Here is an 8206-nt window from a genome sequence, read left to right as displayed (position 1 = left end):
TTCTGACAACCTCAACTGAGGGAACCGCAGTCACGGTTTTACATCCACCAGGCAGCAGGCACTAGGCTCACTACTGCTTCTTTTTGGGCCTTGCTTTAGGGCGTCGTCTGCTTCTGGCAACTCTTACGAGAGCGTAGATGGTAAGGTATTGCAGGCTGTCCTCTACGTCTTCTTCTGGAGTCAAAATTGACTCTGCGTGGTCCTGAGGTGATGATTGGTTCGCTGGGGGTGGTGCCTTCTTACACTGCGAAGCATGTATCCACGCTGCGATGCCAGATAGTTTAACAGCCGTCTGGGTAGTAAGCAGTACCTGATGATTCTTTGACGTCCTTTAAGTCTCTTTACTTCTTTTTCCTTGACTCTGGCTATAACAATGGCCTTCACACCTTATCTTTTTCTGATGCATACATTCCTCATTCACACAAACAGATTGAGAATACAAACAGTAGTATTTTATATCGAGCAAAAAGGCATTGCAAATTAAAACCTTGCTAAGTTTTACAATCAAGAACCAAGACAATTTACATTGAGACCCAGGCCTTCAATGTTCCTCTAATCTACTTAACATAGACACAATAGAGAATCCTGTTTCTTACTTACTAAACCTTAAAACAAAGAAATGTATATATAACTAGAGTGCCTACTTTGTAATACATATAGGAAACCATAGTAGACATTATAACTTATTCTAAAACAAAAGGGTGACCATAATCAGTCATAAGGATTGTTCTGGTCTGTCATTCCTTTCTGCTATTCAAAAAGGGTGGCTGACAGGATGAAATCAAATCACACATTAATTCTTATGGGACATTATAAAATCCTGCTCCTACATATCCCCCTTTTGACACTAAGATTATTAATCACCAGTGTCACTTCTTATTTAGTCCACGTAATAGAAAATACTGGGAGGTGATTTGGGCCTGTGGCTCTAGCTTTGCATACATTTGTTTTATCCAACAGCACATTTCAAACATTCCAATTAAACCCACATACAATTTAAAACCAAAAACAATTAGGGTTAGTAACATTAGTATGCCATTAGTTGTGGGAGACCATTCAGAAAATATGTTATGCCAATGGTAAGCTGTTATGTCTTTCTGCAGTGGCAATTCTTAATATGTTGCCATTTGCATGTCTAATATGAATGGTTCGGTTTCCCACATTGCCTTTTTGTTTGTTTTAGGAACTATGTTACCTTTTTACCTTTTGTAAACACAGTACTTACATTTACATTTACATTTGTCTATTGGAAGGTTGCTAACACTTCCATTCTTTTAAAACACTTTTCCCCAAGAATTAACACATACACATAGCCCATTATACAGTACTTTGGTCTCATTATTCATTTTATCCCACATACAGGATCCTAGTGAGATGTCTTTACTACAGGGCTTTGGAGCAACAGGCATGGATAATCATACCCACTTTTATTTGTTTCTGTATTAGGTTGTCCTGTAGCTGGTATCAGCTTTTTCTGAAAGACAAAAAATAACATTTTTCTACCCCTTTTGGGGTGGCATTCATTATTGCTTAAAATATTCCTTTCTTTCACAAATACCCTTGCTGATTGCAGGCAAAACAAGAGGAATTACCTTCATATTTTCCAGTGTTTTTGTTTTATAGGCAGGCCAGGTTTCAATGGCTTCTATCTTTTAAGAGTTATGGGGAAATTATCCCACTGTTCAGTCATTAAATCCATGAGGTGGTGTACCTCAGTTTTTCCTTGACAGCAGACCAAGTTTACAATGTCTTTCCTGCTGTGTTAAGCTTTAAGTTTGTTCACAGGTAACAGCTGAAAAGCATCGTTCCCATAAAGGATTTTTTTTCAAAAATCATACACACTATACATTGTTACAAACTTATTAACAATAAATTTATTTTAATTAAGGGTATCTTGTTATACCGTGCCTTTTATTTAGACAATTTGTTTGCTGACCAGGTATGTTCTTTATCTGTAACTTCTTTGTGCTGGCAGTTCTCTCACTTCCTTTACCAGTTAGGTAATTTGCATCAACACAGGCTTGGCTTTTGGATTCAAAGCCATCAGCAGAGCTCAGAGACTCTGTCTTAAAAGGAACACAATTAACTTTTACCAGAGTTTTGATTACTTTTCACTCTTGCTTCCAAAACACACAGAGATCTGAAAAAGAAAACACAGTCTATTGTGGCTCCTTTGGAGCCCGAATAGGATTTTAATTAAGTAGCATGTTTCGTTTGCATTTCTTTTACCCCCTCTATAATATACAGTGCACATGTCTGCACATTCCTTCTATACTTTAACTTTTAAAACGTTAGCCATATTAATTTTTACATAAGGTGTAACTGTTTCTTTTGTTCTTACAGAGTTTTATGTACCCTTATCAAAGTGACAGTCTGATTACACAGAGCCATTTTAAGGCTCAGTGTTTCTAACATTGCTTCTTTTTGTTTTGTGCACCTCACCCCTGCTGTTGCTTCAGAGGGGCGCTGTCTTTATTCTTTTACTACAGCTTTCATCTGCTATTTTGTTACAAAAACAAACAAACAGAATCCAGAATCTCTCCCTATTCTTCTGATTTTGACTGCCCTGCTCCAGTCATGACTTGGTCTTTATTTGAAAACATTTAAATTTTGTAAAGAATCAAGTTACCCCTTAAGGGTTAAATACCAAATCTCAAAGCCAACCAACACTGATTACCTGTGTCTGGCAAAAAGGTCTGTCAGTTTTGCAACTTTGAATTAAAGAGTCAAATGGATTTTTTAGTGGCATTATAAACAAAACCAAACCAATTTATCTTAAACCTACAAAACAGGAGTTTTACAAACCTCACATATTCCCACAGACAGACGGATACATACACTTTTTCTTTTCCTTAACATTCCTTTTACACTGCTTTGTTTTTACAGAGCTGTACATAGATTACATTACCTTTATACATTTGGGGCAGTTAAGTTCCAATAGAACCCCCACCCCCCCCATGTTCTTTTAGCAAATTTGACTCAATTGTCCATAGTCAAATGATTTTAGATAGTCTCTTTACCTGGATTATTTACAGACATTCTTTTGGAAAAGGGCCCATTTGTCCTTCAGAATGGCTGCAAAGAAACCAAGAATTCTTTTAACAAGGTCCTTTTAAACATTTTTACAAGGTTTAACTGCTTAATTCTTTTCAGCCTCTGTAGAGTTAACTTATCACTCTCTTTCCTTAAATCACTTGTTTATTTCCCAAAATGACACCTTTATCAACTCAGATTTCACCATTTTAAGTATTGTTCCAGGGGTTCATGCTTGCACTTACTCCTGACACTATGCCCTTAGGGCTTCCAACCTGTTTTTCAGTTTCTTTATCTGTTGCTTGCCCGCTTGTCTGGGCCCGAACCTGCTTTTTCCAATGAACCATTTTTGTGAGTGATATTGTGGTCATTTCACAATTTTGAAAGAAATGTTTAAGGAAAGGGACCAGGAAGGGTGGGGGCTAGTTGAGGAGCCCACCCTCCTTGCTGAATTGGTAGTGGAACACTAAAGAATCAGTTTCTGAGGCAGACAATGAAGGGGAACAGAACAAGGGGCTTTTTTGTCCTTTTTACAATGAGATGGGAGATGGAGGGGGTTGGGATCGATCCGGGGTTGTTGGGGTTTTTTTTCCAGAGAACGGGGTAAAGGGGAGCGCTTGGTCTGGTGGTGGGAGAGGAGGGTTTTAATAAAGCTTTTAACTTATTATTTGAATATTTGAGAGAGGCGAGTTTTGATTTTGTCCACCTACGATTTGCCTCTTCCCACCACTGCATGAAACAATTAACCTCTCCTTTTCCAATTTAGTTTTAGATCGGCCGAGTTTGTCTTTTAAGATGTCCACTCGGTCCTTGTTCCAAGATTTTAACAGTGGCCACTGAGTTTTGGGATCTCCCTGAGTTAGCCTAGACCATTTTTCCAGAAATTTACAGGAGTCCGGACCCTTCCTAAAACTGAGCCGGCGTTCCTTTAGGGAACTGTCCCGACTTAGATGTCTGGTTACCCATACGGGAGGACTTTACACACACCAATCACACAAGAAGGAAATTCGGGTTCGTCAGAGCGATGCCCAGGGCAACACACAAAAGGAGCCCACAGGCTACTGCCTCAATCGCCCTTGCTTTCACACCAAGGGTTTCACCCAAGGTGAGGTGCGGCTGCGATTGTGCAGATTTCACTCACTCAGACCGCGGGGATAGGAACCCCTTGGTCGGCCGATCCCCGGACGGAGATGGCACCCAGACTCAAACACTCCACAGGAGGACGGATAGACACAGAGACAAGACAGTCCTCAGTCCGGACAAAACACAGAAATAATTACCTGACCAGATTCCTGATGTCAGATCCCGGGATCCCTACCAGAACAGAGTGGGAACCAACAGGTTCAATGGCGTAGACCTCACTGTGGTCGTGCGCCCTTCCATTCAGGAGGAGGACCGCTCGGGCCAAATGCCCAGGTGCCGGCTGCCACAGTCATCCTACAAAAATGGTCAGGAATCACACGGCCCCAGTGAAGACGGTTGCCATCTCGGTGGAACCTCCAAATTGTCAAAGTTAGACTCAGGACTCATAGTTTGTCAGACCACTCTGTTTTATTAGCACAGCGCTCTGCTAATACATTCAGATAATGTGAGCCCCCATGCAAGATGCAGTCTTATTTATACAGATAAAAGGGTGCGAACTAAACAAAGGGACAGAGAGAGCAAAATTGTAAAATTTGCAAGGGCACAATATGCATATCCTGCTTCCTTATTAACTCGTATCGATCTAAGGCTAATGCTTCACCAATTGTCTTTAAGTGGGGCAATTCATTAAGCAGTTAATGTCTGCTTTCCTGCTCCCTGGCTTGCAGCATTTCTACTTAAAGGTACATACAGCATTCTTTAATTCATTCTATTTCTTTAATATAATTCATTTCACTTTCACAGATGTATCTGCAGAAGGTAGGCTTTTAATAGAGGTATCAGACACAGCATATCCCTTGATGATTAGACTACACCCAAATGCTGCTCTGAGGCACTGGTCAGCAACACAACAGTTAAATCCTATAGGTTTGCAGTGAGGTGCATGGAGTATAGGGGTTCAAACTACTCCCCTGTTGCACTCACTTTTTATTCAGGTCAGTTTCAGCTCCCTAGAGCCCTGTAAAAGGTTGGTTGAGGCTTCTCTGCCCTTTTTAAAAAATCCACTATGCAGTTCTTGCATCTGTGTTCTCAGGCTAACACAGAACTAGACAAGTGAGAAGTAATTCAGCACAAGCCCCCCTCCCACACACACACACCGAAATATTTTCAGGTTCACCTCTGCAAAAACATGTGTATGAAGGGTTTACCAACATAGAATAGGAATAGTATGTAAAACCAGGTGCTTGTCTCAAAACTCCCTTATTTGCTGGAGTATCAAACGTGTACATTCTTATCTTTCTTTCTTTTTTTTTTTTAAGGAAAAACAACAGCAAAACAGCTGTCATTCATTAACCTAAAAAAGAATCAAACACGTGTGTCTCATTTTCTTTTGAACATCTTAAGCCAAAAAAAATGAATTCTTGATGGGCCAAAGGCAAGTACAATTTTCCATTTTATAATTACTAGATCATGGTAGCACATTTTTAACCTTGCCTCTTTTGGTTTAATGAAGTCTGTGGTTCTCTCCGGCCATCCACTGATGATGGTGAAAGATTTTTTTGAAACATGCTTCACATTTAACTCTAAAACCACTAATCAGTTTGCTGAGTCTTTTGCCTTCTTTTTTTTTTTTTTAAGGTGTTGCTGTCTGTGTATCCTTACACATAGCATGTCACACCAAGTGTGTCATATATCTAAGGGATACTTTGACTGTAATGTAATCCTGTGTCAATCCCAGTTCTTTCAATTGTGAGTTACCAATTTTTAAGTTGTTTAATCAGCTTGTTTAATAATGTAACAAATATACATGTCTTTAGTACAAAGATTTTCAAACACCGAGGCACTTATCAGGAAATTATAGAGAAAACCTAATTAAACTGAAGCCTCTTCACCCCCAGCCCCCTTTTTGGGGGGGAGGGGGTGGGGGCGGGGAAGGGTTGTGCATATTTTTAAAATAGCCATTGGAGTAAAAGAATAGAAGTCATGGCGAGAGGCAAGAACTGAAAACATGCCAGTATGGTATTTAGATGTTTTACACATATACAATATGGTCCTAAAATCATCCTGCAAATTAGACTTTAACCACAACTGCAAAACTGCACATGTAGAGACTAGAAATTCAGTTACCTCGTGGAGAATTTTCAGTTACTAGAATTATTAGACCATATCTTGAAGTCTTTTTCTCAGGCTAGCCCCCATCCCTTAAAGTCAACCCCCTTCCCACTTAACCCATCCTTATATATTTTTTCATCTTTACATCTCACTTTCTCTTTCAAGGATTGTCATCTGAACGTTGTATTAGTATATATTTTTTAATTTAAAGGAAAATTGCAGGGATTATTATATAATCTTACTTAGGCCTGGTCTACACTTACCCCCCAATTCGAACTAAGGTACGCAACTTCAGCTACGTGAATAACGTAGCTGAAGTTCGAAGTACCTTAGTTCGAACTTACCTTGGTCCACACGTGGCAGGCAGGCTCCCCCGTCGACGCCGCGGTACTCCTCTCGTATAGCTGGAGTACCGCAGTCGACGGCGATCACTTCCTGGTTCGACTTATCGCGTCCAGACAAGATGCGATAAGTCGAACCCAGAACTTCGATTCCCAGCCGCCGAACTAGCGGCTGGGTGTAGACATACCCTTAGTAAATAAGAATAGTTTAAAAGGAATTTCAAAGCAGTTTCTAGAAATATATCACTGTCTCAGTTCAGTGAATGGTACTGGTATGTCTCTTGGTGTTTGCCATTTTAATAATACATCAGACTGATTAGATCTATTAGAATAACCAAATGAGAAATTAATAACAATTAAACCATAAAGTAACTTTGAAACTCTGATTCACAATGAAGTCTGAATTCTTTCCGTCCTAATTTCCCACTAAATGTCAAAATAGCAGCTTACAGTTGTTTTTATTTCTGAAACTTAATATATTTTAATTGAATAATTTATTATTCTTTGTAACTAAATGCGGTCTTTAGAAATACTATTTCTGCTGCACTGCAGTTTTCTTTTATGTACATTTAGTCCTGGTGAAAGTTACTAGAATAGCCACCTTTGAAATTAAAGTATTCGGTGTATCCACAGCACAATATGGGCAATGACAGTTCAAACTCCCTCACATTGTTTTACCATTGTCTCTCAACTTTGACCTAATCTCCACAGGTGACAGGGTAGTTCCGATTTCATCCTTTTGCTCTCTGCTGAGATGGCCAGGAAGGGTTTTTGTGATGTGGATAACTATCCGCTGGCAACTTGCCTGTGACCAGACCTCATTAAAAACATACCGTCCTGCAGTCAGCCATCCAGTGGTGGTATTAGCTTGGACCAGCTTTGAATCAGTGACTAAAACTTCTCTATATCATTATCATCTACTTGAGCTATCCAGCCCCCCACAACTGCTTTCTAAAATAAGAAATACCTAGTTTGCTATAATTTTACAAAGAGCGGATATAAAATACTGAGTATTTTGTAACATAACCACAAGAGGCAGCTGTTTAATAGCTTGTAAGTCAGGAAACCACAGCAGCACTTTATATGCCTTTCCCCCTCATGGTTATCTTCGTGAGACCGATTCATGCAGAATGCTATTTTGGGTAAGGTGCACAAACAATACAAAACCTACCCCCTCTCTCTGAAGAGAGCTTTTGTGGGCTATCTTGTGTAATTTCTATATATTGTGACTTTGAAACACTAGATATATTTATAGATGGTCATAGATGGTCTGGGTTTACTTAGTCCTGCCTCAGTGCAGGAGGCTGAATTAGATAATCTCTCAAGGTCCCTTCCGGCCAGACATTTCTGTGGTTCTGTACCATACTGTGTCACAGCATATGCTGTGCTATCGTGCTGTATGGCGTGTTTTAGTTGTAGCAACATGTGTGTTTAATTTAATAACCCATCAAAAAGCAATAAAGGAGACTCTGATAAACTATCTTCAAGACAGTCTCAGAATTTATGTGCAAAATTCAAAGCTGTGTTTTGCTGATTTCAGAGCCAATCATTTACAACACCATGAAATATCTGAATCAAACTAAGGTATATTTTCAGCAAGATACAAGTGGATCTGGCCTAGATCTCTCTTAATAATG

Source organism: Terrapene carolina, unplaced genomic scaffold, assembly GCF_002925995.2.
Source record: "Terrapene carolina triunguis isolate 2854851 unplaced genomic scaffold, T_m_triunguis-2.0 Scaffold30, whole genome shotgun sequence".
NCBI lineage: Eukaryota > Metazoa > Chordata > Testudines > Emydidae > Terrapene > Terrapene triunguis.
The sequence above is the reverse complement of the archived record's forward strand: the minus strand, read 5'-3'. Positions refer to the sequence as shown.